At 35.6% G+C, this 21580-nt stretch overlaps 6 long non-coding RNA genes and 86 other non-coding genes across 92 annotated transcripts; all 92 read right to left on the reverse strand.

Moving 5' to 3' along the window:
- Positions 1 to 13: 13 nt before the first annotated feature.
- Positions 14 to 817, reverse strand: LOC145860833 (uncharacterized). Its single transcript, XR_014380549.1, has 4 exons — positions 766 to 817; positions 523 to 570; positions 273 to 321; positions 14 to 72 (listed from the first exon to the last, which is right to left on the reverse strand). It is a non-coding gene; the product is annotated as an uncharacterized LOC145860833 (long non-coding RNA).
- LOC145860966 (small nucleolar RNA SNORD50) lies at positions 160 to 231 on the reverse strand. Its single transcript, XR_014380771.1, has one exon. It is a non-coding gene; the product is annotated as a small nucleolar RNA SNORD50 (small nucleolar RNA).
- LOC123727475 (small nucleolar RNA SNORD50) lies at positions 410 to 481 on the reverse strand. The gene has a single exon (XR_006759470.1). It is a non-coding gene; the product is annotated as a small nucleolar RNA SNORD50 (small nucleolar RNA).
- LOC145860936 (small nucleolar RNA SNORD50) lies at positions 653 to 724 on the reverse strand. Its single transcript, XR_014380741.1, has one exon. It is a non-coding gene; the product is annotated as a small nucleolar RNA SNORD50 (small nucleolar RNA).
- An 87-nt stretch (positions 818 to 904) lies between the features above and the next one.
- Positions 905 to 976, reverse strand: LOC123727532 (small nucleolar RNA SNORD50). The gene has a single exon (XR_006759526.2). It is a non-coding gene; the product is annotated as a small nucleolar RNA SNORD50 (small nucleolar RNA).
- A 171-nt stretch (positions 977 to 1147) lies between these two features.
- On the reverse strand, positions 1148 to 1219 carry LOC123727594 (small nucleolar RNA SNORD50). The gene has a single exon (XR_006759588.1). It is a non-coding gene; the product is annotated as a small nucleolar RNA SNORD50 (small nucleolar RNA).
- Positions 1220 to 1385: 166 nt separating this feature from the next.
- LOC145860937 (small nucleolar RNA SNORD50) lies at positions 1386 to 1457 on the reverse strand. The gene has a single exon (XR_014380742.1). It is a non-coding gene; the product is annotated as a small nucleolar RNA SNORD50 (small nucleolar RNA).
- A 180-nt stretch (positions 1458 to 1637) lies between these two features.
- LOC123727541 (small nucleolar RNA SNORD50) lies at positions 1638 to 1709 on the reverse strand. Its single transcript, XR_006759535.2, has one exon. It is a non-coding gene; the product is annotated as a small nucleolar RNA SNORD50 (small nucleolar RNA).
- Positions 1710 to 1886: 177 nt separating this feature from the next.
- On the reverse strand, positions 1887 to 1958 carry LOC123727421 (small nucleolar RNA SNORD50). The gene has a single exon (XR_006759417.2). It is a non-coding gene; the product is annotated as a small nucleolar RNA SNORD50 (small nucleolar RNA).
- Positions 1959 to 2124: 166 nt separating this feature from the next.
- LOC123727424 (small nucleolar RNA SNORD50) lies at positions 2125 to 2196 on the reverse strand. Its single transcript, XR_006759420.1, has one exon. It is a non-coding gene; the product is annotated as a small nucleolar RNA SNORD50 (small nucleolar RNA).
- A 181-nt stretch (positions 2197 to 2377) lies between these two features.
- Positions 2378 to 2449, reverse strand: LOC123727476 (small nucleolar RNA SNORD50). The gene has a single exon (XR_006759471.2). It is a non-coding gene; the product is annotated as a small nucleolar RNA SNORD50 (small nucleolar RNA).
- A 179-nt stretch (positions 2450 to 2628) lies between these two features.
- On the reverse strand, positions 2629 to 2700 carry LOC145860973 (small nucleolar RNA SNORD50). The gene has a single exon (XR_014380777.1). It is a non-coding gene; the product is annotated as a small nucleolar RNA SNORD50 (small nucleolar RNA).
- Positions 2701 to 3122: 422 nt separating this feature from the next.
- Positions 3123 to 3194, reverse strand: LOC123727595 (small nucleolar RNA SNORD50). The gene has a single exon (XR_006759589.2). It is a non-coding gene; the product is annotated as a small nucleolar RNA SNORD50 (small nucleolar RNA).
- A 37-nt stretch (positions 3195 to 3231) lies between these two features.
- LOC145860834 (uncharacterized) lies at positions 3232 to 3976 on the reverse strand. Its single transcript, XR_014380550.1, has 3 exons — positions 3723 to 3976; positions 3476 to 3522; positions 3232 to 3282 (listed from the first exon to the last, which is right to left on the reverse strand). It is a non-coding gene; the product is annotated as an uncharacterized LOC145860834 (long non-coding RNA).
- On the reverse strand, positions 3363 to 3434 carry LOC145860938 (small nucleolar RNA SNORD50). Its single transcript, XR_014380743.1, has one exon. It is a non-coding gene; the product is annotated as a small nucleolar RNA SNORD50 (small nucleolar RNA).
- LOC123727533 (small nucleolar RNA SNORD50) lies at positions 3610 to 3681 on the reverse strand. Its single transcript, XR_006759527.2, has one exon. It is a non-coding gene; the product is annotated as a small nucleolar RNA SNORD50 (small nucleolar RNA).
- LOC145860967 (small nucleolar RNA SNORD50) lies at positions 3853 to 3924 on the reverse strand. The gene has a single exon (XR_014380772.1). It is a non-coding gene; the product is annotated as a small nucleolar RNA SNORD50 (small nucleolar RNA).
- Positions 3977 to 4100: 124 nt separating the features above from the next.
- LOC123727534 (small nucleolar RNA SNORD50) lies at positions 4101 to 4172 on the reverse strand. Its single transcript, XR_006759528.2, has one exon. It is a non-coding gene; the product is annotated as a small nucleolar RNA SNORD50 (small nucleolar RNA).
- A 181-nt stretch (positions 4173 to 4353) lies between these two features.
- On the reverse strand, positions 4354 to 4425 carry LOC123727423 (small nucleolar RNA SNORD50). The gene has a single exon (XR_006759419.2). It is a non-coding gene; the product is annotated as a small nucleolar RNA SNORD50 (small nucleolar RNA).
- Positions 4426 to 4463: 38 nt separating this feature from the next.
- On the reverse strand, positions 4464 to 5688 carry LOC145860835 (uncharacterized). Its single transcript, XR_014380551.1, has 4 exons — positions 5448 to 5688; positions 4960 to 5256; positions 4708 to 4759; positions 4464 to 4514 (listed from the first exon to the last, which is right to left on the reverse strand). It is a non-coding gene; the product is annotated as an uncharacterized LOC145860835 (long non-coding RNA).
- Positions 4595 to 4666, reverse strand: LOC123727430 (small nucleolar RNA SNORD50). The gene has a single exon (XR_006759426.2). It is a non-coding gene; the product is annotated as a small nucleolar RNA SNORD50 (small nucleolar RNA).
- Positions 4847 to 4918, reverse strand: LOC123727535 (small nucleolar RNA SNORD50). The gene has a single exon (XR_006759529.2). It is a non-coding gene; the product is annotated as a small nucleolar RNA SNORD50 (small nucleolar RNA).
- On the reverse strand, positions 5097 to 5168 carry LOC123727613 (small nucleolar RNA SNORD50). The gene has a single exon (XR_006759607.2). It is a non-coding gene; the product is annotated as a small nucleolar RNA SNORD50 (small nucleolar RNA).
- Positions 5335 to 5406, reverse strand: LOC123727431 (small nucleolar RNA SNORD50). The gene has a single exon (XR_006759427.1). It is a non-coding gene; the product is annotated as a small nucleolar RNA SNORD50 (small nucleolar RNA).
- LOC123727479 (small nucleolar RNA SNORD50) lies at positions 5587 to 5658 on the reverse strand. Its single transcript, XR_006759474.1, has one exon. It is a non-coding gene; the product is annotated as a small nucleolar RNA SNORD50 (small nucleolar RNA).
- Positions 5689 to 5838: 150 nt separating the features above from the next.
- On the reverse strand, positions 5839 to 5911 carry LOC123727390 (small nucleolar RNA SNORD50). Its single transcript, XR_006759386.2, has one exon. It is a non-coding gene; the product is annotated as a small nucleolar RNA SNORD50 (small nucleolar RNA).
- A 177-nt stretch (positions 5912 to 6088) lies between these two features.
- Positions 6089 to 6159, reverse strand: LOC123727432 (small nucleolar RNA SNORD50). Its single transcript, XR_006759428.2, has one exon. It is a non-coding gene; the product is annotated as a small nucleolar RNA SNORD50 (small nucleolar RNA).
- A 166-nt stretch (positions 6160 to 6325) lies between these two features.
- LOC123727485 (small nucleolar RNA SNORD50) lies at positions 6326 to 6397 on the reverse strand. Its single transcript, XR_006759480.1, has one exon. It is a non-coding gene; the product is annotated as a small nucleolar RNA SNORD50 (small nucleolar RNA).
- A 176-nt stretch (positions 6398 to 6573) lies between these two features.
- LOC123727558 (small nucleolar RNA SNORD50) lies at positions 6574 to 6645 on the reverse strand. Its single transcript, XR_006759552.2, has one exon. It is a non-coding gene; the product is annotated as a small nucleolar RNA SNORD50 (small nucleolar RNA).
- Positions 6646 to 6826: 181 nt separating this feature from the next.
- Positions 6827 to 6898, reverse strand: LOC123727569 (small nucleolar RNA SNORD50). Its single transcript, XR_006759563.2, has one exon. It is a non-coding gene; the product is annotated as a small nucleolar RNA SNORD50 (small nucleolar RNA).
- A 178-nt stretch (positions 6899 to 7076) lies between these two features.
- On the reverse strand, positions 7077 to 7148 carry LOC145860947 (small nucleolar RNA SNORD50). The gene has a single exon (XR_014380752.1). It is a non-coding gene; the product is annotated as a small nucleolar RNA SNORD50 (small nucleolar RNA).
- A 108-nt stretch (positions 7149 to 7256) lies between these two features.
- On the reverse strand, positions 7257 to 7978 carry LOC145860836 (uncharacterized). Its single transcript, XR_014380552.1, has 3 exons — positions 7926 to 7978; positions 7678 to 7724; positions 7257 to 7484 (listed from the first exon to the last, which is right to left on the reverse strand). It is a non-coding gene; the product is annotated as an uncharacterized LOC145860836 (long non-coding RNA).
- On the reverse strand, positions 7325 to 7396 carry LOC123727429 (small nucleolar RNA SNORD50). Its single transcript, XR_006759425.2, has one exon. It is a non-coding gene; the product is annotated as a small nucleolar RNA SNORD50 (small nucleolar RNA).
- Positions 7565 to 7636, reverse strand: LOC123727576 (small nucleolar RNA SNORD50). Its single transcript, XR_006759570.2, has one exon. It is a non-coding gene; the product is annotated as a small nucleolar RNA SNORD50 (small nucleolar RNA).
- On the reverse strand, positions 7813 to 7884 carry LOC123727486 (small nucleolar RNA SNORD50). The gene has a single exon (XR_006759481.1). It is a non-coding gene; the product is annotated as a small nucleolar RNA SNORD50 (small nucleolar RNA).
- A 77-nt stretch (positions 7979 to 8055) lies between the features above and the next one.
- Positions 8056 to 8127, reverse strand: LOC123727598 (small nucleolar RNA SNORD50). The gene has a single exon (XR_006759592.2). It is a non-coding gene; the product is annotated as a small nucleolar RNA SNORD50 (small nucleolar RNA).
- Positions 8128 to 8293: 166 nt separating this feature from the next.
- On the reverse strand, positions 8294 to 8365 carry LOC123727433 (small nucleolar RNA SNORD50). Its single transcript, XR_006759429.1, has one exon. It is a non-coding gene; the product is annotated as a small nucleolar RNA SNORD50 (small nucleolar RNA).
- Positions 8366 to 8545: 180 nt separating this feature from the next.
- On the reverse strand, positions 8546 to 8617 carry LOC123727596 (small nucleolar RNA SNORD50). The gene has a single exon (XR_006759590.2). It is a non-coding gene; the product is annotated as a small nucleolar RNA SNORD50 (small nucleolar RNA).
- Positions 8618 to 8794: 177 nt separating this feature from the next.
- Positions 8795 to 8865, reverse strand: LOC123727600 (small nucleolar RNA SNORD50). Its single transcript, XR_006759594.2, has one exon. It is a non-coding gene; the product is annotated as a small nucleolar RNA SNORD50 (small nucleolar RNA).
- A 166-nt stretch (positions 8866 to 9031) lies between these two features.
- Positions 9032 to 9103, reverse strand: LOC123727434 (small nucleolar RNA SNORD50). The gene has a single exon (XR_006759430.2). It is a non-coding gene; the product is annotated as a small nucleolar RNA SNORD50 (small nucleolar RNA).
- Positions 9104 to 9279: 176 nt separating this feature from the next.
- On the reverse strand, positions 9280 to 9351 carry LOC123727577 (small nucleolar RNA SNORD50). The gene has a single exon (XR_006759571.2). It is a non-coding gene; the product is annotated as a small nucleolar RNA SNORD50 (small nucleolar RNA).
- Positions 9352 to 9527: 176 nt separating this feature from the next.
- Positions 9528 to 9599, reverse strand: LOC145860975 (small nucleolar RNA SNORD50). The gene has a single exon (XR_014380779.1). It is a non-coding gene; the product is annotated as a small nucleolar RNA SNORD50 (small nucleolar RNA).
- Positions 9600 to 9767: 168 nt separating this feature from the next.
- On the reverse strand, positions 9768 to 9839 carry LOC145860934 (small nucleolar RNA SNORD50). The gene has a single exon (XR_014380738.1). It is a non-coding gene; the product is annotated as a small nucleolar RNA SNORD50 (small nucleolar RNA).
- Positions 9840 to 10020: 181 nt separating this feature from the next.
- LOC123727403 (small nucleolar RNA SNORD50) lies at positions 10021 to 10092 on the reverse strand. Its single transcript, XR_006759399.2, has one exon. It is a non-coding gene; the product is annotated as a small nucleolar RNA SNORD50 (small nucleolar RNA).
- A 181-nt stretch (positions 10093 to 10273) lies between these two features.
- Positions 10274 to 10345, reverse strand: LOC123727492 (small nucleolar RNA SNORD50). The gene has a single exon (XR_006759487.1). It is a non-coding gene; the product is annotated as a small nucleolar RNA SNORD50 (small nucleolar RNA).
- Positions 10346 to 10523: 178 nt separating this feature from the next.
- LOC123727493 (small nucleolar RNA SNORD50) lies at positions 10524 to 10595 on the reverse strand. Its single transcript, XR_006759488.1, has one exon. It is a non-coding gene; the product is annotated as a small nucleolar RNA SNORD50 (small nucleolar RNA).
- A 107-nt stretch (positions 10596 to 10702) lies between these two features.
- Positions 10703 to 11425, reverse strand: LOC145860837 (uncharacterized). Its single transcript, XR_014380553.1, has 3 exons — positions 11373 to 11425; positions 11125 to 11171; positions 10703 to 10931 (listed from the first exon to the last, which is right to left on the reverse strand). It is a non-coding gene; the product is annotated as an uncharacterized LOC145860837 (long non-coding RNA).
- On the reverse strand, positions 10772 to 10843 carry LOC123727495 (small nucleolar RNA SNORD50). Its single transcript, XR_006759490.2, has one exon. It is a non-coding gene; the product is annotated as a small nucleolar RNA SNORD50 (small nucleolar RNA).
- LOC123727436 (small nucleolar RNA SNORD50) lies at positions 11012 to 11083 on the reverse strand. Its single transcript, XR_006759432.1, has one exon. It is a non-coding gene; the product is annotated as a small nucleolar RNA SNORD50 (small nucleolar RNA).
- On the reverse strand, positions 11260 to 11331 carry LOC145860948 (small nucleolar RNA SNORD50). Its single transcript, XR_014380753.1, has one exon. It is a non-coding gene; the product is annotated as a small nucleolar RNA SNORD50 (small nucleolar RNA).
- A 77-nt stretch (positions 11426 to 11502) lies between the features above and the next one.
- On the reverse strand, positions 11503 to 11574 carry LOC123727602 (small nucleolar RNA SNORD50). The gene has a single exon (XR_006759596.2). It is a non-coding gene; the product is annotated as a small nucleolar RNA SNORD50 (small nucleolar RNA).
- Positions 11575 to 11750: 176 nt separating this feature from the next.
- On the reverse strand, positions 11751 to 11822 carry LOC145860949 (small nucleolar RNA SNORD50). The gene has a single exon (XR_014380754.1). It is a non-coding gene; the product is annotated as a small nucleolar RNA SNORD50 (small nucleolar RNA).
- A 181-nt stretch (positions 11823 to 12003) lies between these two features.
- Positions 12004 to 12075, reverse strand: LOC123727488 (small nucleolar RNA SNORD50). Its single transcript, XR_006759483.1, has one exon. It is a non-coding gene; the product is annotated as a small nucleolar RNA SNORD50 (small nucleolar RNA).
- A 177-nt stretch (positions 12076 to 12252) lies between these two features.
- Positions 12253 to 12324, reverse strand: LOC123727391 (small nucleolar RNA SNORD50). The gene has a single exon (XR_006759387.2). It is a non-coding gene; the product is annotated as a small nucleolar RNA SNORD50 (small nucleolar RNA).
- Positions 12325 to 12492: 168 nt separating this feature from the next.
- Positions 12493 to 12564, reverse strand: LOC123727435 (small nucleolar RNA SNORD50). Its single transcript, XR_006759431.1, has one exon. It is a non-coding gene; the product is annotated as a small nucleolar RNA SNORD50 (small nucleolar RNA).
- A 176-nt stretch (positions 12565 to 12740) lies between these two features.
- LOC123727489 (small nucleolar RNA SNORD50) lies at positions 12741 to 12812 on the reverse strand. The gene has a single exon (XR_006759484.1). It is a non-coding gene; the product is annotated as a small nucleolar RNA SNORD50 (small nucleolar RNA).
- Positions 12813 to 12990: 178 nt separating this feature from the next.
- Positions 12991 to 13062, reverse strand: LOC145860950 (small nucleolar RNA SNORD50). Its single transcript, XR_014380755.1, has one exon. It is a non-coding gene; the product is annotated as a small nucleolar RNA SNORD50 (small nucleolar RNA).
- A 180-nt stretch (positions 13063 to 13242) lies between these two features.
- Positions 13243 to 13314, reverse strand: LOC123727490 (small nucleolar RNA SNORD50). Its single transcript, XR_006759485.1, has one exon. It is a non-coding gene; the product is annotated as a small nucleolar RNA SNORD50 (small nucleolar RNA).
- A 180-nt stretch (positions 13315 to 13494) lies between these two features.
- LOC123727491 (small nucleolar RNA SNORD50) lies at positions 13495 to 13567 on the reverse strand. The gene has a single exon (XR_006759486.2). It is a non-coding gene; the product is annotated as a small nucleolar RNA SNORD50 (small nucleolar RNA).
- Positions 13568 to 13744: 177 nt separating this feature from the next.
- Positions 13745 to 13815, reverse strand: LOC123727601 (small nucleolar RNA SNORD50). Its single transcript, XR_006759595.2, has one exon. It is a non-coding gene; the product is annotated as a small nucleolar RNA SNORD50 (small nucleolar RNA).
- A 166-nt stretch (positions 13816 to 13981) lies between these two features.
- Positions 13982 to 14053, reverse strand: LOC145860951 (small nucleolar RNA SNORD50). Its single transcript, XR_014380756.1, has one exon. It is a non-coding gene; the product is annotated as a small nucleolar RNA SNORD50 (small nucleolar RNA).
- Positions 14054 to 14229: 176 nt separating this feature from the next.
- LOC145860952 (small nucleolar RNA SNORD50) lies at positions 14230 to 14301 on the reverse strand. The gene has a single exon (XR_014380757.1). It is a non-coding gene; the product is annotated as a small nucleolar RNA SNORD50 (small nucleolar RNA).
- A 176-nt stretch (positions 14302 to 14477) lies between these two features.
- Positions 14478 to 14549, reverse strand: LOC123727609 (small nucleolar RNA SNORD50). The gene has a single exon (XR_006759603.2). It is a non-coding gene; the product is annotated as a small nucleolar RNA SNORD50 (small nucleolar RNA).
- Positions 14550 to 14717: 168 nt separating this feature from the next.
- On the reverse strand, positions 14718 to 14789 carry LOC145860935 (small nucleolar RNA SNORD50). The gene has a single exon (XR_014380739.1). It is a non-coding gene; the product is annotated as a small nucleolar RNA SNORD50 (small nucleolar RNA).
- Positions 14790 to 14970: 181 nt separating this feature from the next.
- On the reverse strand, positions 14971 to 15042 carry LOC145860953 (small nucleolar RNA SNORD50). Its single transcript, XR_014380758.1, has one exon. It is a non-coding gene; the product is annotated as a small nucleolar RNA SNORD50 (small nucleolar RNA).
- A 181-nt stretch (positions 15043 to 15223) lies between these two features.
- Positions 15224 to 15295, reverse strand: LOC123727496 (small nucleolar RNA SNORD50). The gene has a single exon (XR_006759491.1). It is a non-coding gene; the product is annotated as a small nucleolar RNA SNORD50 (small nucleolar RNA).
- Positions 15296 to 15473: 178 nt separating this feature from the next.
- Positions 15474 to 15545, reverse strand: LOC145860954 (small nucleolar RNA SNORD50). Its single transcript, XR_014380759.1, has one exon. It is a non-coding gene; the product is annotated as a small nucleolar RNA SNORD50 (small nucleolar RNA).
- A 180-nt stretch (positions 15546 to 15725) lies between these two features.
- LOC123727437 (small nucleolar RNA SNORD50) lies at positions 15726 to 15797 on the reverse strand. The gene has a single exon (XR_006759433.2). It is a non-coding gene; the product is annotated as a small nucleolar RNA SNORD50 (small nucleolar RNA).
- A 180-nt stretch (positions 15798 to 15977) lies between these two features.
- LOC123727453 (small nucleolar RNA SNORD50) lies at positions 15978 to 16050 on the reverse strand. Its single transcript, XR_006759449.1, has one exon. It is a non-coding gene; the product is annotated as a small nucleolar RNA SNORD50 (small nucleolar RNA).
- A 177-nt stretch (positions 16051 to 16227) lies between these two features.
- Positions 16228 to 16298, reverse strand: LOC123727562 (small nucleolar RNA SNORD50). Its single transcript, XR_006759556.1, has one exon. It is a non-coding gene; the product is annotated as a small nucleolar RNA SNORD50 (small nucleolar RNA).
- A 166-nt stretch (positions 16299 to 16464) lies between these two features.
- On the reverse strand, positions 16465 to 16536 carry LOC145860955 (small nucleolar RNA SNORD50). Its single transcript, XR_014380760.1, has one exon. It is a non-coding gene; the product is annotated as a small nucleolar RNA SNORD50 (small nucleolar RNA).
- Positions 16537 to 16712: 176 nt separating this feature from the next.
- LOC123727498 (small nucleolar RNA SNORD50) lies at positions 16713 to 16784 on the reverse strand. The gene has a single exon (XR_006759493.1). It is a non-coding gene; the product is annotated as a small nucleolar RNA SNORD50 (small nucleolar RNA).
- A 176-nt stretch (positions 16785 to 16960) lies between these two features.
- On the reverse strand, positions 16961 to 17032 carry LOC123727392 (small nucleolar RNA SNORD50). The gene has a single exon (XR_006759388.1). It is a non-coding gene; the product is annotated as a small nucleolar RNA SNORD50 (small nucleolar RNA).
- A 168-nt stretch (positions 17033 to 17200) lies between these two features.
- On the reverse strand, positions 17201 to 17272 carry LOC123727439 (small nucleolar RNA SNORD50). The gene has a single exon (XR_006759435.2). It is a non-coding gene; the product is annotated as a small nucleolar RNA SNORD50 (small nucleolar RNA).
- Positions 17273 to 17453: 181 nt separating this feature from the next.
- On the reverse strand, positions 17454 to 17525 carry LOC123727499 (small nucleolar RNA SNORD50). Its single transcript, XR_006759494.1, has one exon. It is a non-coding gene; the product is annotated as a small nucleolar RNA SNORD50 (small nucleolar RNA).
- Positions 17526 to 17706: 181 nt separating this feature from the next.
- On the reverse strand, positions 17707 to 17778 carry LOC123727500 (small nucleolar RNA SNORD50). The gene has a single exon (XR_006759495.1). It is a non-coding gene; the product is annotated as a small nucleolar RNA SNORD50 (small nucleolar RNA).
- A 178-nt stretch (positions 17779 to 17956) lies between these two features.
- Positions 17957 to 18028, reverse strand: LOC123727501 (small nucleolar RNA SNORD50). The gene has a single exon (XR_006759496.1). It is a non-coding gene; the product is annotated as a small nucleolar RNA SNORD50 (small nucleolar RNA).
- A 107-nt stretch (positions 18029 to 18135) lies between these two features.
- Positions 18136 to 18858, reverse strand: LOC145860838 (uncharacterized). Its single transcript, XR_014380554.1, has 3 exons — positions 18806 to 18858; positions 18558 to 18604; positions 18136 to 18364 (listed from the first exon to the last, which is right to left on the reverse strand). It is a non-coding gene; the product is annotated as an uncharacterized LOC145860838 (long non-coding RNA).
- On the reverse strand, positions 18205 to 18276 carry LOC123727393 (small nucleolar RNA SNORD50). The gene has a single exon (XR_006759389.1). It is a non-coding gene; the product is annotated as a small nucleolar RNA SNORD50 (small nucleolar RNA).
- Positions 18445 to 18516, reverse strand: LOC123727440 (small nucleolar RNA SNORD50). Its single transcript, XR_006759436.1, has one exon. It is a non-coding gene; the product is annotated as a small nucleolar RNA SNORD50 (small nucleolar RNA).
- On the reverse strand, positions 18693 to 18764 carry LOC123727502 (small nucleolar RNA SNORD50). The gene has a single exon (XR_006759497.1). It is a non-coding gene; the product is annotated as a small nucleolar RNA SNORD50 (small nucleolar RNA).
- A 77-nt stretch (positions 18859 to 18935) lies between the features above and the next one.
- Positions 18936 to 19007, reverse strand: LOC145860968 (small nucleolar RNA SNORD50). The gene has a single exon (XR_014380773.1). It is a non-coding gene; the product is annotated as a small nucleolar RNA SNORD50 (small nucleolar RNA).
- A 176-nt stretch (positions 19008 to 19183) lies between these two features.
- On the reverse strand, positions 19184 to 19255 carry LOC145860956 (small nucleolar RNA SNORD50). The gene has a single exon (XR_014380761.1). It is a non-coding gene; the product is annotated as a small nucleolar RNA SNORD50 (small nucleolar RNA).
- Positions 19256 to 19436: 181 nt separating this feature from the next.
- LOC145860957 (small nucleolar RNA SNORD50) lies at positions 19437 to 19508 on the reverse strand. The gene has a single exon (XR_014380762.1). It is a non-coding gene; the product is annotated as a small nucleolar RNA SNORD50 (small nucleolar RNA).
- Positions 19509 to 19685: 177 nt separating this feature from the next.
- On the reverse strand, positions 19686 to 19757 carry LOC123727544 (small nucleolar RNA SNORD50). The gene has a single exon (XR_006759538.2). It is a non-coding gene; the product is annotated as a small nucleolar RNA SNORD50 (small nucleolar RNA).
- A 168-nt stretch (positions 19758 to 19925) lies between these two features.
- On the reverse strand, positions 19926 to 19997 carry LOC123727406 (small nucleolar RNA SNORD50). Its single transcript, XR_006759402.2, has one exon. It is a non-coding gene; the product is annotated as a small nucleolar RNA SNORD50 (small nucleolar RNA).
- A 176-nt stretch (positions 19998 to 20173) lies between these two features.
- Positions 20174 to 20245, reverse strand: LOC123727389 (small nucleolar RNA SNORD50). The gene has a single exon (XR_006759385.2). It is a non-coding gene; the product is annotated as a small nucleolar RNA SNORD50 (small nucleolar RNA).
- A 178-nt stretch (positions 20246 to 20423) lies between these two features.
- Positions 20424 to 20495, reverse strand: LOC123727503 (small nucleolar RNA SNORD50). The gene has a single exon (XR_006759498.1). It is a non-coding gene; the product is annotated as a small nucleolar RNA SNORD50 (small nucleolar RNA).
- A 180-nt stretch (positions 20496 to 20675) lies between these two features.
- Positions 20676 to 20747, reverse strand: LOC123727454 (small nucleolar RNA SNORD50). The gene has a single exon (XR_006759450.2). It is a non-coding gene; the product is annotated as a small nucleolar RNA SNORD50 (small nucleolar RNA).
- Positions 20748 to 20923: 176 nt separating this feature from the next.
- Positions 20924 to 20995, reverse strand: LOC123727603 (small nucleolar RNA SNORD50). The gene has a single exon (XR_006759597.2). It is a non-coding gene; the product is annotated as a small nucleolar RNA SNORD50 (small nucleolar RNA).
- A 168-nt stretch (positions 20996 to 21163) lies between these two features.
- LOC145860939 (small nucleolar RNA SNORD50) lies at positions 21164 to 21235 on the reverse strand. Its single transcript, XR_014380744.1, has one exon. It is a non-coding gene; the product is annotated as a small nucleolar RNA SNORD50 (small nucleolar RNA).
- Positions 21236 to 21411: 176 nt separating this feature from the next.
- On the reverse strand, positions 21412 to 21483 carry LOC123727579 (small nucleolar RNA SNORD50). The gene has a single exon (XR_006759573.2). It is a non-coding gene; the product is annotated as a small nucleolar RNA SNORD50 (small nucleolar RNA).
- Between the last annotated feature and the right edge of the window lie 97 nt (positions 21484 to 21580).

Raw genomic sequence — 21580 nt, forward strand, 5'->3', positions numbered from 1 at the left:
CAAAACTAGCAGATACTTACAGTTGTTAGCTACAGTCTGTATTTTTCCCATCCATGTCTTGTCTGAAGTTACCTGAAAGACAGTATGGTAAAAAAATATTACCATTAACTTTATTTTGCATGGATGTTCAAATGTATCATGATCAATTATGCTAATTGTATTTCAGAAGTCAGATCCGATAGGGTTGTCAATCTTACAGGAATCAGGTTCGGAATAATGTCATCCTTAATTCAATCTTGCAACGAGTTTGTATAAAACTAGCAGATACTTACAGTTAGCAACAAGATGTACTTTTCCCATCCATGTCTGGTCTTTAGTTACCTGAAAGACAGTATGGTAAAAAAAATATTACCATTAACTTTATTTTGCATGGATGTTCAAATGTATCATGATCAATTATGCTAATTGTATTTCAGAAGTCAGATCCGATAGGGTTGTCAATCTTACAGGAATCAGGTTCGGAATAATGTCATCCTTAATACAATCTTGCAACGAGTTTGCACAAAACTAGCAGATACTTACAGTTAGCAACAAGGTGTACTTTTCCCATCCATTCTGGTCTGCAGTTGCCTGAAAGACAGTACAGTCAAAATATTAACATGAAGTTTGTGCATGCATGTTCAAATGTATCATGATCAATTATGCTAATTGTATTTCAGAAGTCAGATCCGACAGGGTTGTCAATCTTACAGGAATCAGGTTCGGGATAGGTTCATGCTTAATACAATCTTGCAACGAGTTTGCACAAAACTAGCAGATACTTACAGTTGTTAGCTACAGTCTGTATTTTTCAGATCCATGTCTGGTCTGAAGTTACCTGAAAGACAGTATGGTAAAAAAATATTACCATTAACTTTATTTTGCATGGATGTTCAAATGTATCATGATCAATTATGCTAATTGTATTTCAGAAGTCAGATCCGATAGGGTTGTCAATCTTACAGGAATCAGGTTCGGAATAATGTCATCCTTAATACAATCTTGCAACGAGTTTGCATAAAACTAGCAGATACTTACAGTTAGTAACAAGATGTACTTTTCACATCCATTCTGGTCTGCAGTTCCCTGAAAGACAGTACAGTCAAAATATTAACATGAAGTTTGTGCATGCATGTTCAAATGTATCATGATCAATTATGCTAATTGTATTTCAGAAGTCAGATCCGACAGGGTTGTCAATCTTACAGGAATCAGGTTCGGGATAGGTTCATCCTTAATACAATCTTTGCAAAAAACTAGGAGTAGACAACAGATTCTTACAGGAAGCCATGTTCTGGTGTAGAGGATTCCATTTCTGGTCTGCATATCTGAAAAACGGTAAGGTGAACAGTTTCACATTACCCTAGTGCATGTTCAACTGTGGCATCAGAAATTATGCTAATTGTATTTCAGAAGTCAGATCCGACAGGGTTGTCAATCTTACAGGAATCAGGTTCGGGATAGGTTCATGCTTAATACAATCTTGCAACGAGTTTGCACAAAACTAGCAGATACTTACAGTTGTTAGCTACAGTCTGTATTTTTCCCATCCATGTCTGGTCTGAAGTTACCTGAAAGACAGTATGGTAAAAAAAATATTACCATTAACTTTATTTTGCATGGATGTTCAAATGTATCATGATAATTATGCTAATTGTATTTCAGAAGTCAGATCCGATAGGGTTGTCAATCTTACAGGAATCAGGTTCGGAATAATGTCATCCTTAATACAATCTTGCAACGAGTTTGCATAAAACTAGCAGATACTTACAGTTAGCAACAAGATGTACTTTTCCCATCCATGTCTGGTCTTTAGTTACCTGAAAGACAGTATGGTAAAAAAATATTACCATTAACTTTATTTTGCATGGATGTTCAAATGTATCATGATCAATTATGCTAATTGTATTTCAGAAGTCAGATCCGACAGGGTTGTCAATCTTACAGGAATCAGGTTCGGGATAGGTTCATCCTTAATACAATCTTTGCAAAAAACTAGGAGTAGACAACAGATTCTTACAGGAAGCCATGTTCTGGTGTAGAGGATTCCATTTCTGGTCTGCATATCTGAAAAACGGTAAGATGAACAGTTTCACATTACCCTAGTGCATGTTCAACTGTGGCATCAGAAATTATTCTAATTGTATTTCAGAAGTCAGATCCGACAGGGTTGTCAATCTTACAGGAATCAGGTTCGGGATAGGTTCATGCTTAATACAATCTTGCAACGAGTTTGCACAAAACTAGCAGATACTTACAGTTGTTAGCTACAGTCTGTATTTTTCCCATCCATGTCTGGTCTGAAGTTACCTGAAAGACAGTATGGTAAAAAAAATATTACCATTAACTTTATTTTGCATGGATGTTCAAATGTATCATGATCAATTATGCTAATTGTATTTCAGAAGTCAGATCCGATAGGGTTGTCAATCTTACAGGAATCAGGTTCGGAATAATGTCATCCTAAAAAATCTTGCAACGAGTTTGCACAAAACTAGCAGATACTTACAGTTCTTAGCTACAGTCTGTACTTTTCCCATCCATGTCTGGTCTGAAGTTACCTGAAAGACAGTATGGTAAAAAAAATATTACCATTAACTTTATTTTGCATGGATGTTCAAATGTATCATGATCAATTATGCTAATTGTATTTCAGAAGTCAGATCCGACAGGGTTGTCAATCTTACAGGAATCAGGTTCGGGATAGGTTCATCCTTAATACAATCTTTGCAAAAAACTAGGAGTAGACAACAGATTCTTACAGGAAGCCATGTTCTGGTGTAGAGGATTCCATTTCTGGTCTGCATATCTGAAAAACGGTAAGATGAACAGTTTCAAATTAAACCCTGGTGCATGTTCAACTGTGGCATCAGAAATTATGCTAATTGTATTTAGGAAAGTCAGATCCGACAGGGTTGTCAATCTTACAGGAATCAGGTTCGGGATAGGTTCATGCTTAATACAATCTTGCAACGAGTTTGGACAAAACTAGCAGATACTTACAGTTGTTAGCTACAGTCTGTATTTTTCCCATCCATGTCTTGTCTGAAGTTACCTGAAAGACAGTATGGTAAAAAAAATATTACCATTAACTTTATTTTGCATGGATGTTCAAATGTATCATGATCAATTATGCTAATTGTATTTCAGAAGTCAGATCCGACAGGGTTGTCAATCTTACAGGAATCAGGTTAGGGATAGGTTCATTCTTAATACAATCTTTGCAAAAAACTAGGAGTAGACAACAGATTCTTACAGGAAGCCATGTTCTGGTGTAGAGGATTCCATTTCTGGTCTGCATATCTGAAAAACGGTAAGATGAACAGTTTCACATTAAACCCTGGTGCATGTTCAACTGTGGCATCAGAAATCATGCAAATTGTATTTCAGAAGTCAGATCCGACAGGGTTGTCAATCTTACAGGAATCAGGTTCGGGATAGGTTCATGCTTAATACAATCTTGCAACGAGTTTGCACAAAACTAGCAGATACTTACAGTTGTTAGCTACAGTCTGTATTTTTCCCATCCATGTCTGAAGTTACCTGAAAGACAGTATGGTAAAAAAATATTACCATTAACTTTATTTTGCATGGATGTTCAAATGTATCATGATCAATTATGCTAATTGTATTTCAGAAGTCAGATCCGATAGGGTTGTCAATCTTACAGGAATCAGGTTCGGAATAATGTCATCCTTAATACAATCTTGCAACGAGTTTGCATAAAACTAGCAGATACTTACAGTTAGTAACAAGATGTACTTTTCCCATCCATTCTGGTCTGCAGTTCCCTGAAAGACAGTACAGTCAAAATATTAACATGAAGTTTGTGCATGCATGTTCAAATGTATCATGATCAATTATGCTAATTGTATTTCAGAAGTCAGATCCGACAGGGTTGTCAATCTTACAGGAATCAGGTTCGGAATAATGTCATCCTTAATACAATCTTGCAACGAGTTTGCACAAAACTAGCAGATACTTACAGTTAGCAACAAGATGTACTTTTCCCATCCATTCTGGTCTGCAGTTACCTGAAAGACAGTATGGTAAAAAAATATTACCATTAACTTTATTTTGCATGGATGTTCAAATGTATCATGATCAATTATGCTAATTGTATTTCAGAAGTCAGATCCGACAGGGTTGTCAATCTTACAGGAATCAGGTTCGGGATAGGTTCATGCTTAATACAATCTTGCAACGAGTTTGCACAAAACTAGCAGATACTTACAGTTGTTAGCTACAGTCTGTATTTTTCCCATCCATGTCTGGTCTGAAGTTACCTGAAAGACAGTATGGTAAAAAAAATATGACCATTAACTTTATTTTGCATGGATGTTCAAATGTATCATGATCAATTATGCTAATTGTATTTCAGAAGTCAGATCCGACAGGGTTGTCAATCTTACAGGAATCAGGTTCGGGATAGGTTCATCCTTAATACAATCTTTGCAAAAAAACTAGGAGTAGACAACAGATTCTTACAGGAAGCCATGTTCTGGTGTAGAGGATTCCATTTCTGGTCTGCATATCTGAAAAACGGTAAGATGAACAGTTTCACATTAAACCCTGGTGCATGTTCAACTGTGGCATCAGAAATTATGCTAATTGTATTTCAGAAGTCAGATCCGATAGGGTTGTCAATCTTACAGGAATCAGGTTCGGGATAGGTTCATGCTTAATACAATCTTGCAACGAGTTTGCACAAAACTAGCAGATACTTACAGTTGTTAGCTACAGTCTGTATTTTTCCCATCCATGTCTTGTCTGAAGTTACCTGAAAGACAGTATGGTAAAAAAAATATTACCATTAACTTTATTTTGCATGGATGTTCAAATGTATCATGATAATTATGCTAATTGTATTTCAGAAGTCAGATCCGATAGGGTTGTCAATCTTACAGGAATCAGGTTCGGAATAATGTCATCCTTAATACAATCTTGCAACGAGTTTGCATAAAACTAGCAGATACTTACAGTTAGCAACAAGATGTACTTTTCCCATCCATGTCTGGTCTTTAGTTACCTGAAAGACAGTATGGTAAAAAAAATATTACCATTAACTTTATTTTGCATGGATGTTCAAATGTATCATGATCAATTATGCTAATTGTATTTCAGAAGTCAGATCCGACAGGGTTGTCAATCTTACAGGAATCAGGTTCGGGATAGGTTCATTCTTAATACAATCTTTGCAAAAAACTAGGAGTAGACAACAGATTCTTACAGGAAGCCATGTTCTGGTGTAGAGGATTCCATTTCTGGTCTGCATATCTGAAAAACGGTAAGGTGAACAGTTTCACATTACCCTAGTGCATGTTCAACTGTGGCATCAGAAATTATGCTATTTGTATTTCAGAAGTCAGATCCGACAGGGTTGTCAATCTTACAGGAATCAGGTTCGGGATAGGTTCATGCTTAATACAATCTTGCAACGAGTTTGCACAAAACTAGCAGATACTTACAGTTGTTAGCTACAGTCTGTATTTTTCCCATCCATGTCTTGTCTGAAGTTACCTGAAAGACAGTATGGTAAAAAAAATATTACCATTAACTTTATTTTGCATGGATGTTCAAATGTATCATGATAATTATGCTAATTGTATTTCAGAAGTCAGATCCGATAGGGTTGTCAATCTTACAGGAATCAGGTTCGGAATAATGTCATCCTTAATACAATCTTGCAACGAGTTTGCACAAAACTAGCAGATACTTACAGTTGTTAGCTACAGTCTGTATTTTTCCCATCCATGTCTGGTCTGAAGTTACCTGAAAGACAGTATGGTAAAAAAATATTACCATTAACTTTATTTTGCATGGATGTTCAAATGTATCATGATCAATTATGCTAATTGTATTTCAGAAGTCAGATCCGATAGGGTTGTCAATCTTAAAAGGAATCAGGTTCGGAATAATGTCATCCTTAATACAATCTTGCAACGAGTTTGCATAAAACTAGCAGATACTTACAGTTAGCAACAAGATGTACTTTTCCTATCCATGTCTGGTCTTTAGTTACCTGAAAGACAGTATGGTAAAAAAATATTACCATTAACTTTATTTTGCATGGATGTTCAAATGTATCATGATCAATCATGCTAATTGTATTTCAGAAGTCAGATCCGACAGGGTTGTCAATCTTACAGGAATCAGGTTCGGATAGGTTCATCCTTAATACAATCTTTGCAAAAAACTAGGAGTAGACAACAGATTCTTACAGGAAGCCATGTTCTGGTGTAGAGGATTCCATTTCTGGTCTGCATATCTGAAAAACGGTAAGATGAACAGTTTCACATTACCCTAGGGCATGTTCAACTGTGGCATCAGAAATTATTCTAATTGTATTTCAGAAGTCAGATCCGATAGGGTTGTCAATCTTACAGGAATCAGGTTCGGAATAATGTCATCCTTAATACAATCTTGCAACGAGTTTGCACAAAACTAGCAGATACTTACAGTTAGCAACAAGATGTACTTTTCCCATCCATTCTGGTCTGCAGTTACCTGAAAGACAGTATGGTAAAAAAATATTACCATTAACTTTATTTTGCATGGATGTTCAAATGTATCATGATCAATTATGCTAATTGTATTTCAGAAGTCAGATCCGATAGGGTTGTCAATCTTACAGGAATCAGGTTCTGAATAATGTCATCCTTAATACAATCTTGCAACGAGTTTGCATAAAACTAGCAGATACTTACAGTTGTTAGCTACAGTCTGTATTTTTCCCATCCATGTCTGGTCTGAAGTTACCTGAAAGACAGTATGGTAAAAAAAATATTACCATTAACTTTATTTTGCATGGATGTTCAAATGTATCATGATCAATTATGCTAATTGTATTTCAGAAGTCAGATCCGATAGGGTTGTCAATCTTACAGGAATCAGGTTCGGAATAATGTCATCCTTAATACAATCTTGCAACGAGTTTGCATAAAACTAGCAGATACTTACAGTTAGCAACAAGATGTACTTTTCCCATCCATGTCTGGTCTTTAGTTACCTGAAAGACAGTATGGTAAAAAAAATATTACCATTAACTTTATTTTGCATGGATGTTCAAATGTATCATGATCAATTATGCTAATTGTATTTCAGAAGTCAGATCCGATAGGGTTGTCAATCTTACAGGAATCAGGTTCGGAATAATGTCATCCTTAATACAATCTTGCAACGAGTTTGCACAAAACTAGCAGATACTTACAGTTAGCAACAAGATGTACTTTTCCCATCCATTCTGGTCTGCAGTTACCTGAAAGACAGTATGGTAAAAAAATATTACCATTAACTTTATTTTGCATGGATGTTCAAATGTATCATGATCAATTATGCTAATTGTATTTCAGAAGTCAGATCCGACAGGGTTGTCAATCTTACAGGAATCAGGTTCGGGATAGGTTCATTCTTAATACAATCTTTGCAAAAAACTAGGAGTAGACAACAGATTCTTACAGGAAGCCATGTTCTGGTGTAGAGGATTCCATTTCTGGTCTGCATATCTGAAAAACGGTAAGATGAACAGTTTCACATTAAACCCTGGTGCATGTTCAACTGTGGCATCAGAAATAATGCAAATTGTATTTCAGAAGTCAGATCCGACAGGGTTGTCAATCTTACAGGAATCAGGTTCGGGATAGGTTCATGCTTAATACAATCTTGCAACGAGTTTGCACAAAACTAGCAGATACTTACAGTTGTTAGCTACAGTCTGTATTTTTCCCATCCATGTCTGAAGTTACCTGAAAGACAGTATGGTAAAAAAAATATTACCATTAACTTTATTTTGCATGGATGTTCAAATGTATCATGATCAATTATGCTAATTGTATTTCAGAAGTCAGATCCGATAGGGTTGTCAATCTTACAGGAATCAGGTTCGGAATAATGTCATCCTTAATACAATCTTGCAACGAGTTTGCATAAAACTAGCAGATACTTACAGTTAGTAACAAGATGTACTTTTCCCATCCATTCTGGTCTGCAGTTCCCTGAAAGACAGTACAGTCAAAATATTAACATGAAGTTTGTGCATGTATGTTCAAATGTATCATGATCAATTATGCTAATTGTATTTCAGAAGTCAGATCCGACAGGGTTGTCAATCTTACAGGAATCAGGTTCGGGATAGGTTCATTCTTAATACAATCTTTGCAAAAAACTAGGAGTAGACAACAGATTCTTACAGGAAGCCATGTTCTGGTGTAGAGGATTCCATTTCTGGTCTGCATATCTGAAAAACGGTAAGGTGAACAGTTTCACATTACCCTAGTGCATGTTCAACTGTGGCATCAGAAATTATGCTAATTGTATTTCAGAAGTCAGATCCGACAGGGTTGTCAATCTTACAGGAATCAGGTTCGGGATAGGTTCATGCTTAATACAATCTTGCAACGAGTTTGCACAAAACTAGCAGATACTTACAGTTGTTAGCTACAGTCTGTATTTTTCCCATCCATGTCTGGTCTGAAGTTACCTGAAAGACAGTATGGTAAAAAAAATATTACCATTAACTTTATTTTGCATGGATGTTCAAATGTATCATGATAATTATGCTAATTGTATTTCAGAAGTCAGATCCGATAGGGTTGTCAATCTTACAGGAATCAGGTTCGGAATAATGTCATCCTTAATACAATCTTGCAACGAGTTTGCATAAAACTAGCAGATACTTACAGTTAGCAACAAGATGTACTTTTCCCATCCATGTCTGGTCTTTAGTTACCTGAAAGACAGTATGGTAAAAAAATATTACCATTAACTTTATTTTGCATGGATGTTCAAATGTATCATGATCAATCATGCTAATTGTATTTCAGAAGTCAGATCCGACAGGGTTGTCAATCTTACAGGAATCAGGTTCGGATAGGTTCATCCTTAATACAATCTTTGCAAAAAACTAGGAGTAGACAACAGATTCTTACAGGAAGCCATGTTCTGGTGTAGAGGATTCCATTTCTGGTCTGCATATCTGAAAAACGGTAAGATGAACAGTTTCACATTACCCTAGGGCATGTTCAACTGTGGCATCAGAAATTATTCTAATTGTATTTCAGAAGTCAGATCCGATAGGGTTGTCAATCTTACAGGAATCAGGTTCGGAATAATGTCATCCTTAATACAATCTTGCAACGAGTTTGCACAAAACTAGCAGATACTTACAGTTAGCAACAAGATGTACTTTTCCCATCCATTCTGGTCTGCAGTTACCTGAAAGACAGTATGGTAAAAAAATATTACCATTAACTTTATTTTGCATGGATGTTCAAATGTATCATGATCAATTATGCTAATTGTATTTCAGAAGTCAGATCCGATAGGGTTGTCAATCTTACAGGAATCAGGTTCGGAATAATGTCATCCTTAATACAATCTTGCAACGAGTTTGCACAAAACTAGCAGATACTTACAGTTAGCAACAAGATGTACTTTTCCCATCCATTCTGGTCTGCAGTTACCTGAAAGACAGTATGGTAAAAAAATATTACCATTAACTTTATTTTGCATGGATGTTCAAATGTATCATGATCAATTATGCTAATTGTATTTCAGAAGTCAGATCCGACAGGGTTGTCAATCTTACAGGAATCAGGTTCGGGATAGGTTCATTCTTAATACAATCTTTGCAAAAAACTAGGAGTAGACAACAGATTCTTACAGGAAGCCATGTTCTGGTGTAGAGGATTCCATTTCTGGTCTGCATATCTGAAAAACGGTAAGATGAACAGTTTCACATTAAACCCTAGTGCATGTTCAACTGTGGCATCAGAAATCATGCAAATTGTATTTCAGAAGTCAGATCCGACAGAGTTGTCAATCTTACAGGAATCAGGTTCGGGATAGGTTCATGCTTAATACAATCTTGCAACGAGTTTGCACAAAACTAGCAGATACTTACAGTTGTTAGCTACAGTCTGTATTTTTCCCATCCATGTCTGGTCTGAAGTTACCTGAAAGACAGTATGGTAAAAAAAATATTACCATTAACTTTATTTTGCATGGATGTTCAAATGTATCATGATCAATTATGCTAATTGTATTTCAGAAGTCAGATCCGATAGGGTTGTCAATCTTACAGGAATCAGGTTCGGAATAATGTCATCCTTAATACAATCTTGCAACGAGTTTGCATAAAACTAGCAGATACTTACAGTTGTTAGCTACAGTCTGTATTTTTCCCATCCATGTCTGGTCTGAAGTTACCTGAAAGACAGTATGGTAAAAAAAATATTACCATTAACTTTATTTTGCATGGATGTTCAAATGTATCATGATCAATTATGCTAATTGTATTTCAGAAGTCAGATCCGATAGGGTTGTCAATCTTACAGGAATCAGGTTCGGAATAATGTCATCCTTAATACAATCTTGCAACGAGTTTGCATAAAACTAGCAGATACTTACAGTTAGCAACAAGATGTACTTTTCCCATCCATGTCTGGTCTTTAGTTACCTGAAAGACAGTATGGTAAAAAAAATATTACCATTAACTTTATTTTGCATGGATGTTCAAATGTATCATGATCAATTATGCTAATTGTATTTCAGAAGTCAGATCCGATAGGGTTGTCAATCTTACAGGAATCAGGTTCGGAATAATGTCATCCTTAATACAATCTTGCAACGAGTTTGCACAAAACTAGCAGATACTTACAGTTAGCAACAAGATGTACTTTTCCCATCCATTCTGGTCTGCAGTTACCTGAAAGACAGTATGGTAAAAAAATATTACCATTAACTTTATTTTGCATGGATGTTCAAATGTATCATGATCAATTATGCTAATTGTATTTCAGAAGTCAGATCCGACAGGGTTGTCAATCTTACAGGAATCAGGTTCGGGATAGGTTCATTCTTAATACAATCTTTGCAAAAAACTAGGAGTAGACAACAGATTCTTACAGGAAGCCATGTTCTGGTGTAGAGGATTCCATTTCTGGTCTGCATATCTGAAAAACGGTAAGATGAACAGTTTCACATTAAACCCTGGTGCATGTTCAACTGTGGCATCAGAAATAATGCAAATTGTATTTCAGAAGTCAGATCCGACAGGGTTGTCAATCTTACAGGAATCAGGTTCGGGATAGGTTCATGCTTAATACAATCTTGCAACGAGTTTGCACAAAACTAGCAGATACTTACAGTTGTTAGCTACAGTCTGTATTTTTCCCATCCATGTCTGAAGTTACCTGAAAGACAGTATGGTAAAAAAAATATTACCATTAACTTTATTTTGCATGGATGTTCAAATGTATCATGATCAATTATGCTAATTGTATTTCAGAAGTCAGATCCGATAGGGTTGTCAATCTTACAGGAATCAGGTTCGGAATAATGTCATCCTTAATACAATCTTGCAACGAGTTTGCATAAAACTAGCAGATACTTACAGTTAGTAACAAGATGTACTTTTCCCATCCATTCTGGTCTGCAGTTCCCTGAAAGACAGTACAGTCAAAATATTAACATGAAGTTTGTGCATGTATGTTCAAATGTATCATGATCAATTATGCTAATTGTATTTCAGAAGTCAGATCCGACAGGGTTGTCAATCTTACAGGAATCAGGTTCGGAATAATGTCATCCTTAATACAATCTTGCAACGAGTTTGCACAAAACTAGCAGATACTTACAGTTAGCAACAAGATGTACTTTTCCCATCCATTCTGGTCTGCAGTTACCTGAAAGACAGTATGGTAAAAAAATATTACCATTAACTTTATTTTGCATGGATGTTCAAATGTATCATGATCAATTATGCTAATTGTATTTCAGAAGTCAGATCCGATAGGGTTGTCAATCTTACAGGAATCAGGTTCGGAATAATGTCATCCTTAATACAATCTTGCAACGAGTTTGCATAAAACTAGCAGATACTTACAGTTGTTAGCTACAGTCTGTATTTTTCCCATCCATGTCTGGTCTGAAGTTACCTGAAAGACAGTATGGTAAAAAAAATATTACCATTAACTTTATTTTGCATGGATGTTCAAATGTATCATGATCAATTATGCTAATTGTATTTCAGAAGTCAGATCCGATAGGGTTGTCAATCTTACAGGAATCAGGTTCGGAATAATGTCATCCTTAATACAATCTTGCAACGAGTTTGCATAAAACTAGCAGATACTTACAGTTAGCAACAAGATGTACTTTTCCCATCCATGTCTGGTCTTTAGTTACCTGAAAGACAGTATGGTAAAAAAATATTACCATTAACTTTATTTTGCATGGATGTTCAAATGTATCATGATCAATTATTCTAATTGTATTTCAGAAGTCAGATCCGACAGGATTGTCAATCTTACAGGAATCAGGTTCGGGATAGGTTCATCCTTAATACAATCTTTGCAAAAAACTAGGAGTAGACAACAGATTCTTACAGGAAGCCATGTTCTGGTGTAGAGGATTCCATTTCTGGTCTGCATATCTGAAAAACGGTAAGATGAACAGTTTCACATTAAACCCTGGTGCATGTTCAACTGTGGCATCAGAAATCATGCAAATTGTATTTCAGAAGTCAGATCCGACAGGGTTGTCAATCTTACAGGAATCAGGTTCGGGATAGGTTCATGCTTAATACAATCTTGCAACGAGTTTGCACAAAACTAGCAGATACTTACAGTTGTTACCTACAGTCTGTATTTTTCCCATCCATGTCTGAAGTTACCTGAAAGACAGTATGGTAAAAAAAATATTACCATGAACTTTATTTTGCATGGATGTTCAAATGTATCATGATCAATTATGCTAATTGTATTTCAGAAGTCAGATCCGATAGGGTTGTCAATCTTACAGGAATCAGGTTCGGAATAATGTCATCCTTAATACAATCTTGCAACGAGTTTGCATAAAACTAGCAGATACTTACAGTTAGCAACAAGATGTACTTTTCCCATCCATGTCTGGTCTTTAGTTACCTGAAAGACAGTATGGTAAAAAAAATATTACCATTAACTTTATTTTGCATGGATGTTCAAATGTATCATGATCAATTATGCTAATTGTATTTCAGAAGTCAGATCCGATAGGGTTGTCAATCTTACAGGAATCAGGTTCGGAATAATGTCATCCTTAATACAATCTTGCAACGAGTTTGCACAAAACTAGCAGATACTTACAGTTGTTAGCTACAGTCTGTATTTTTCCCATCCATGTCTGGTCTGAAGTTACCTGAAAGACAGTATGGTAAAAAAATATTACCATTAACTTTATTTTGCATGGATGTTCAAATGTATCATGATCAATTATGCTAATTGTATTTCAGAAGTCAGATCCGATAGGGTTGTCAATCTTACAGGAATCAGGTTCGGAATAATGTCATCCTTAATACAATCTTGCAACGAGTTTGCACAAAACTAGCAGATACTTACAGTTGTTAGCTACAGTCTGTATTTTTCCCATCCATGTCTGGTCTGAAGTTACCTGAAAGACAGTATGGTAAAAAAATATTACCATTAACTTTATTTTGCATGGATGTTCAAATGTATCATGATCAATTATGCTAATTGTATTTCAGAAGTCAGATCCGATAGGGTTGTCAATCTTAAAAGGAATCAGGTTCGGAATAATGTCATCCTTAATACAATCTTGCAACGAGTTTGCATAAAACTAGCAGATACTTACAGTTAGCAACAAGATGTACTTTTCCTATCCATGTCTGGTCTTTAGTTACCTGAAAGACAGTATGGTAAAAAAATATTACCATTAACTTTATTTTGCATGGATGTTCAAATGTATCATGATCAATCATGCTAATTGTATTTCAGAAGTCAGATCCGACAGGGTTGTCAATCTTACAGGAATCAGGTTCGGATAGGTTCATCCTTAATACAATCTTTGCAAAAAACTAGGAGTAGACAACAGATTCTTACAGGAAGCCATGTTCTGGTGTAGAGGATTCCATTTCTGGTCTGCATATCTGAAAAACGGTAAGATGAACAGTTTCACATTACCCTAGGGCATGTTCAACTGTGGCATCAGAAATTATTCTAATTGTATTTCAGAAGTCAGATCCGATAGGGTTGTCAATCTTACAGGAATCAGGTTCGGAATAATGTCATCCTTAATACAATCTTGCAACGAGTTTGCACAAAACTAGCAGATACTTACAGTTAGCAACAAGATGTACTTTTCCCATCCATTCTGGTCTGCAGTTACCTGAAAGACAGTATGGTAAAAAAATATTACCATTAACTTTATTTTGCATGGATGTTCAAATGTATCATGATCAATTATGCTAATTGTATTTCAGAAGTCAGATCCGATAGGGTTGTCAATCTTACAGGAATCAGGTTCGGAATAATGTCATCCTTAATACAATCTTGCAACGAGTTTGCACAAAACTAGCAGATACTTACAGTTAGCAACAAGATGTACTTTTCCCATCCATTCTGGTCTGCAGTTACCTGAAAGACAGTATGGTAAAAAAATATTACCATTAACTTTATTTTGCATGGATGTTCAAATGTATCATGATCAATTATGCTAATTGTATTTCAGAAGTCAGATCCGACAGGGTTGTCAATCTTACAGGAATCAGGTTCGGGATAGGTTCATTCTTAATACAATCTTTGCAAAAAACTAGGAGTAGACAACAGATTCTTACAGGAAGCCATGTTCTGGTGTAGAGGATTCCATTTCTGGTCTGCATATCTGAAAAACGGTAAGATGAACAGTTTCACATTAAACCCTAGTGCATGTTCAACTGTGGCATCAGAAATCATGCAAATTGTATTTCAGAAGTCAGATCCGACAGAGTTGTCAATCTTACAGGAATCAGGTTCGGGATAGGTTCATGCTTAATACAATCTTGCAACGAGTTTGCACAAAACTAGCAGATACTTACAGTTGTTAGCTACAGTCTGTATTTTTCCCATCCATGTCTGGTCTGAAGTTACCTGAAAGACAGTATGGTAAAAAAAATATTACCATTAACTTTATTTTGCATGGATGTTCAAATGTATCATGATCAATTATGCTAATTGTATTTCAGAAGTCAGATCCGATAGGGTTGTCAATCTTACAGGAATCAGGTTCGGAATAATGTCATCCTTAATACAATCTTGCAACGAGTTTGCATAAAACTAGCAGATACTTACAGTTGTTAGCTACAGTCTGTATTTTTCCCATCCATGTCTGGTCTGAAGTTACCTGAAAGACAGTATGGTAAAAAAAATATTACCATTAACTTTATTTTGCATGGATGTTCAAATGTATCATGATCAATTATGCTAATTGTATTTCAGAAGTCAGATCCGATAGGGTTGTCAATCTTACAGGAATCAGGTTCGGAATAATGTCATCCTTAATACAATCTTGCAACGAGTTTGCATAAAACTAGCAGATACTTACAGTTAGCAACAAGATGTACTTTTCCCATCCATGTCTGGTCTTTAGTTACCTGAAAGACAGTATGGTAAAAAAAATATTACCATTAACTTTATTTTGCATGGATGTTCAAATGTATCATGATCAATTATGCTAATTGTATTTCAGAAGTCAGATCCGATAGGGTTGTCAATCTTACAGGAATCAGGTTCGGAATAATGTCATCCTTAATACAATCTTGCAACGAGTTTGCACAAAACTAGCAGATACTTACAGTTGTTAGCTACAGTCTGTATTTTTCCCATCCATGTCTGGTCTGAAGTTACCTGAAAGACAGTATGGTAAAAAAATATTACCATTAACTTTATTTTGCATGGATGTTCAAATGTATCATGATCAATTATGCTAATTGTATTTCAGAAGTCAGATCCGATAGGGTTGTCAATCTTACAGGAATCAGGTTCGGAATAATGTCATCCTTAATACAATCTTGCAACGAGTTTGCACAAAACTAGCAGATACTTACAGTTGTTAGCTACAGTCTGTATTTTTCCCATCCATGTCTGGTCTGAAGTTACCTGAAAGACAGTATGGTAAAAAAATATTACCATTAACTTTATTTTGCATGGATGTTCAAATGTATCATGATCAATTATGCTAATTGTATTTCAGAAGTCAGATCCGATAGGGTTGTCAATCTTAAAAGGAATCAGGTTCGGAATAATGTCATCCTTAATACAATCTTGCAACGAGTTTGCATAAAACTAGCAGATACTTACAGTTAGCAACAAGATGTACTTTTCCTATCCATGTCTGGTCTTTAGTTACCTGAAAGACAGTATGGTAAAAAAATATTACCATTAACTTTATTTTGCATGGATGTTCAAATGTATCATGATCAATCATGCTAATTGTATTTCAGAAGTCAGATCCGACAGGGTTGTCAATCTTACAGGAATCAGGTTCGGATAGGTTCATCCTTAATACAATCTTTGCAAAAAACTAGGAGTAGACAACAGATTCTTACAGGAAGCCATGTTCTGGTGTAGAGGATTCCATTTCTGGTCTGCATATCTGAAAAACGGTAAGATGAACAGTTTCACATTACCCTAGGGCATGTTCAACTGTGGCATCAGAAATTATTCTAATTGTATTTCAGAAGTCAGATCCGATAGGGTTGTCAATCTTACAGGAATCAGGTTCGGAATAATGTCATCCTTAATACAATCTTGCAACGAGTTTGCACAAAACTAGCAGATACTTACAGTTAGCAACAAGATGTACTTTTCCCATCCATTCTGGTCTGCAGTTACCTGAAAGACAGTATGGTAAAAAAATATTACCATTAACTTTATTTTGCATGGATGTTCAAATGTATCATGATCAATTATGCTAATTGTATTTCAGAAGTCAGATCCGATAGGGTTGTCAATCTTACAGGAATCAGGTTCGGAATAATGTCATCCTTAATACAATCTTGCAACGAGTTTGCACAAAACTAGCAGATACTTACAGTTAGCAACAAGATGTACTTTTCCCATCCATTCTGGTCTGCAGTTACCTGAAAGACAGTATGGTAAAAAAATATTACCATTAACTTTATTTTGCATGGATGTTCAAATGTATCATGATCAATTATGCTAATTGTATTTCAGAAGTCAGATCCGACAGGGTTGTCAATCTTACAGGAATCAGGTTCGGGATAGGTTCATTCTTAATACAATCTTTGCAAAAAACTAGGAGTAGACAACAGATTCTTACAGGAAGCCATGTTCTGGTGTAGAGGATTCCATTTCTGGTCTGCATATCTGAAAAACGGTAAGATGAACAGTTTCACATTAAACCCTAGTGCATGTTCAACTGTGGCATCAGAAATCATGCAAATTGTATTTCAGAAGTCAGATCCGACAGAGTTGTCAATCTTACAGGAATCAGGTTCGGGATAGGTTCATGCTTAATACAATCTTGCAACGAGTTTGCACAAAACTAGCAGATACTTACAGTTGTTAGCTACAGTCTGTATTTTTCCCATCCATGTCTGGTCTGAAGTTACCTGAAAGACAGTATGGTAAAAAAAATATTACCATTAACTTTATTTTGCATGGATGTTCAAATGTATCATGATCAATTATGCTAATTGTATTTCAGAAGTCAGATCCGATAGGGTTGTCAATCTTACAGGAATCAGGTTCGGAATAATGTCATCCTTAATACAATCTTGCAACGAGTTTGCATAAAACTAGCAGATACTTACAGTTGTTAGCTACAGTCTGTATTTTTCCCATCCATGTCTGGTCTGAAGTTACCTGAAAGACAGTATGGTAAAAAAAATATTACCATTAACTTTATTTTGCATGGATGTTCAAATGTATCATGATCAATTATGCTAATTGTATTTCAGAAGTCAGATCCGATAGGGTTGTCAATCTTACAGGAATCAGGTTCGGAATAATGTCATCCTTAATACAATCTTGCAACGAGTTTGCATAAAACTAGCAGATACTTACAGTTAGCAACAAGATGTACTTTTCCCATCCATGTCTGGTCTTTAGTTACCTGAAAGACAGTATGGTAAAAAAAATATTACCATTAACTTTATTTTGCATGGATGTTCAAATGTATCATGATCAATTATGCTAATTGTATTTCAGAAGTCAGATCCGATAGGGTTGTCAATCTTACAGGAATCAGGTTCGGAATAATGTCATCCTTAATACAATCTTGCAACGAGTTTGCACAAAACTAGCAGATACTTACAGTTAGCAACAAGATGTACTTTTCCCATCCATTCTGGTCTGCAGTTACCTGAAAGACAGTATGGTAAAAAAATATTACCATTAACTTTATTTTGCATGGATGTTCAAATGTATCATGATCAATTATGCTAATTGTATTTCAGAAGTCAGATCCGACAGGGTTGTCAATCTTACAGGAATCAGGTTCGGGATAGGTTCATTCTTAATACAATCTTTGCAAAAAACTAGGAGTAGACAACAGATTCTTACAGGAAGCCATGTTCTGGTGTAGAGGATTCCATTTCTGGTCTGCATATCTGAAAAACGGTAAGATGAACAGTTTCACATTAAACCCTGGTGCATGTTCAACTGTGGCATCAGAAATAATGCAAATTGTATTTCAGAAGTCAGATCCGACAGGGTTGTCAATCTTACAGGAATCAGGTTCGGGATAGGTTCATGCTTAATACAATCTTGCAACGAGTTTGCACAAAACTAGCAGATACTTACAGTTGTTAGCTACAGTCTGTATTTTTCCCATCCATGTCTGAAGTTACCTGAAAGACAGTATGGTAAAAAAAATATTACCATTAACTTTATTTTGCATGGATGTTCAAATGTATCATGATCAATTATGCTAATTGTATTTCAGAAGTCAGATCCGATAGGGTTGTCAATCTTACAGGAATCAGGTTCGGAATAATGTCATCCTTAATACAATCTTGCAACGAGTTTGCATAAAACTAGCAGAGACTTACAGTTAGTAACAAGATGTACTTTTCCCATCCATTCTGGTCTGCAGTTCCCTGAAAGACAGTACAGTCAAAATATTAACATGAAGTTTGTGCATGTATGTTCAAATGTATCATGATCAATTATGCTAATTGTATTTCAGAAGTCAGATCCGACAGGGTTGTCAATCTTACAGGAATCAGGTTCGGAATAATGTCATCCTTAATACAATCTTGCAACGAGTTTGCACAAAACTAGCAGATACTTACAGTTAGCAACAAGATGTACTTTTCCCATCCATTCTGGTCTGCAGTTACCTGAAAGACAGTATGGTAAAAAAATATTACCATTAACTTTATTTTGCATGGATGTTCAAATGTATCATGATCAATTATGCTAATTGTATTTCAGAAGTCAGATCCGATAGGGTTGTCAATCTTACAGGAATCAGGTTCGGAATAATGTCATCCTTAATACAATCTTGCAACGAGTTTGCATAAAACTAGCAGATACTTACAGTTGTTAGCTACAGTCTGTATTTTTCCCATCCATGTCTGGTCTGAAGTTACCTGAAAGACAGTATGGTAAAAAAAATATTACCATTAACTTTATTTTGCATGGATGTTCAAATGTATCATGATCAATTATGCTAATTGTATTTCAGAAGTCAGATCCGATAGGGTTGTCAATCTTACAGGAATCAGGTTCGGAATAATGTCATCCTTAATACAATCTTGCAACGAGTTTGCATAAAACTAGCAGATACTTACAGTTAGCAACAAGATGTACTTTTCCCATCCATGTCTGGTCTTTAGTTACCTGAAAGACAGTATGGTAAAAAAATATTACCATTAACTTTATTTTGCATGGATGTTCAAATGTATCATGATCAATTATTCTAATTGTATTTCAGAAGTCAGATCCGACAGGATTGTCAATCTTACAGGAATCAGGTTCGGGATAGGTTCATCCTTAATACAATCTTTGCAAAAAACTAGGAGTAGACAACAGATTCTTACAGGAAGCCATGTTCTGGTGTAGAGGATTCCATTTCTGGTCTGCATATCTGAAAAACGGTAAGATGAACAGTTTCACATTAAACCCTGGTGCATGTTCAACTGTGGCATCAGAAATCATGCAAATTGTATTTCAGAAGTCAGATCCGACAGGGTTGTCAATCTTACAGGAATCAGGTTCGGGATAGGTTCATGCTTAATACAATCTTGCAACGAGTTTGCACAAAACTAGCAGATACTTACAGTTGTTACCTACAGTCTGTATTTTTCCCATCCATGTCTGAAGTTACCTGAAAGACAGTATGGTAAAAAAAATATTACCATGAACTTTATTTTGCATGGATGTTCAAATGTATCATGATCAATTATGCTAATTGTATTTCAGAAGTCAGATCCGATAGGGTTGTCAATCTTACAGGAATCAGGTTCGGAATAATGTCATCCTTAATACAATCTTGCAACGAGTTTGCATAAAACTAGCAGATACTTACAGTTAGGAACAAGATGTACTTTTCCCATCCATGTCTGGTCTTTAGTTACCTGAAAGACAGTATGGTAAAAAAAATATTACCATTAACTTTATTTTGCATGGATGTTCAAATGTATCATGATCAATTATGCTAATTGTATTTCAGAAGTCAGATCCGATAGGGTTGTCAATCTTACAGGAATCAGGTTCGGAATAATGTCATCCTTAATACAATCTTGCAACGAGTTTGCACAAAACTAGCAGATACTTACAGTTGTTAGCTACAGTCTGTATTTTTCCCATCCATGTCTGGTCTGAAGTTACCTGAAAGACAGTATGGTAAAAAAATATTACCATTAACTTTATTTTGCATGGATGTTCAAATGTATCATGATCAATTATGCTAATTGTATTTCAGAAGTCAGATCCGATAGGGTTGTCAATCTTACAGGAATCAGGTTCGGAATAATGTCATCCTTAATACAATCTTGCAACGAGTTTGCACAAAACTAGCAGATACTTACAGTTAGCAACAAGATGTACTTTTCCCATCCATTCTGGTCTGCAGTTACCTGAAAGACAGTATGGTAAAAAAATATTACCATTAACTTTATTTTGCATGGATGTTCAAATGTATCATGATCAATTATGCTAATTGTATTTCAGAAGTCAGATCCGACAGGGTTGTCAATCTTACAGGAATCAGGTTCGGGATAGGTTCATTCTTAATACAATCTTTGCAAAAAACTAGGAGTAGACAACAGATTCTTACAGGAAGCCATGTTCTGGTGTAGAGGATTCCATTTCTGGTCTGCATATCTGAAAAACGGTAAGATGAACAGTTTCACATTAAACCCTAGTGCATGTTCAACTGTGGCATCAGAAATCATGCGAATTGTATTTCAGAAGTCAGATCCGACAGGGTTGTCAATCTTACAGGAATCAGGTTCGGGATAGGTTCATGCTTAATACAATCTTGCAACGAGTTTGCACAAAACTAGCAGATACTTACAGTTGTTAGCTACAGTCTGTATTTTTCCCATCCATGTCTGAAGTTACCTGAAAGACAGTATGGTAAAAAAAATATTACCATTAACTTTATTTTGCATGGATGTTCAAATGTATCATGATCAATTATGCTAATTGTATTTCAGAAGTCAGATCCGATAGGGTTGTCAATCTTACAGGAATCAGGTTCGGAATAATGTCATCCTTAATACAATCTTGCAACGAGTTTGCATAAAACTAGCAGATACTTACAGTTGTTAGCTACAGTCTGTATTTTTCCCATCCATGTCTGGTCTGAAGTTACCTGA

The sequence above is a fragment of the Salmo salar genome, chromosome 15, assembly GCF_965601325.2.
Source record: "Salmo salar chromosome 15, fSalSal1, whole genome shotgun sequence".
NCBI lineage: Eukaryota > Metazoa > Chordata > Actinopteri > Salmoniformes > Salmonidae > Salmo > Salmo salar.